We start from the raw sequence: 1132 nt of genomic DNA, 5'->3' as shown, positions 1-1132 counted from the left end.
ATTACTTTCTACCCAGTTCGCAGTGTTTTATCTTTATATTCAAATATATATAAACGACTGATTGATGAAATTCTTTTTCTTTTAAACACAGCTGCTGAATCCATGGAGAAAAAAATGGGTAAATTTCCAGAAGTAGGCTCCCTCCGCTCCAGTTCGCCCCCGCGGGCGCAGCCAGACAGAGACTGAGGAGTGCGGCTGGGGCGATGTGGCGCTCCCCACAAGTGGTGGCGCTGTGTCTGGCCTGCAGCTTCTGCTCTCTCCTTTATGCCTTCACCCAGCTCGCCTTGTCCCTGGAGGAAGGAGCGGGCGGTGGTGGCGGGAAGCCGCAGGCTGCGGTGGCTTCCTGCTCGCGGGCGGAGGAGGCGGTGCAGTGAGAGGCGGGGGCAGCGCGGACCCCGTGGCGCATCCCGGCGGGTGGGACAGGTGTAGACTGAAAATAAAGCCTGTTGAGAAAATGCATCTAGCTGTAGTTGCCTGTGGTGAAAGACTGGAAGAAACTGTGACCATGTTGAAGTCAGCTGTCATTTTCAGCATCAAATCTCTTCCATTCCAGATTTTTGCTGAAGATCAGCTACGTCACAGCTTTAAAGGAAGATGTGACTGGGGTCCTTTCTACAAACATTTAATTATACAACATACCCTATAACCTTTCCAAGTGAGAATGCAGCAGAGTGGAAAAACTAAACCATGTGCTTTGCAGAGATTGTTCTTGCCTTTAACCCTGAAAGAAGTTGACTCCCTATTGTATGCCGACACTGATAGCCTTTTTTTTTTTTTTTTAAACCACACGTTGATGATATTTGGTCTTTGTTAAAGGAATTTAATTCCACACAAGTTGCTGCGATGGCACCAGAACATGAGGAACCTAGAATAGGACGGTATAGTCTCTTTGCTAGGCATCTATACTGTGGAAAAGCTGGAGTAAACTCTGGAGTTACTTTGACAAACATGACTTGAATGAGAAGAAAGTGTTTCAAGAATGATACGACCACCGTGAGACTACAATGGGGAGATACACTTATGACATGGCTTAAAAAATACAAACTAAACATGACACGGGCGATCAAGATCTGTTAAATCTTATGTTTTTTCATCCTCCAGAAAGCCTTTTTGTTTTTCTGTGTCAATGGAA

At 45.9% G+C, this 1132-nt stretch overlaps 1 pseudogene; it reads left to right on the top strand.

Annotated features, from left to right (window-relative positions):
• Nucleotides 1–203: 203 nt before the first annotated feature.
• On the top strand, nucleotides 204–1124 carry LOC111533055 (annotated as a pseudogene).
• Nucleotides 1125–1132: the final 8 nt, after the last annotated feature.

Source organism: Piliocolobus tephrosceles, unplaced genomic scaffold (genome assembly GCF_002776525.5).
Source record: "Piliocolobus tephrosceles isolate RC106 unplaced genomic scaffold, ASM277652v3 unscaffolded_41511, whole genome shotgun sequence".
NCBI classification, from domain to species: Eukaryota; Metazoa; Chordata; class Mammalia; order Primates; family Cercopithecidae; genus Piliocolobus; species Piliocolobus tephrosceles.
This window is presented reverse-complemented; position numbering and strand designations above follow the sequence as displayed.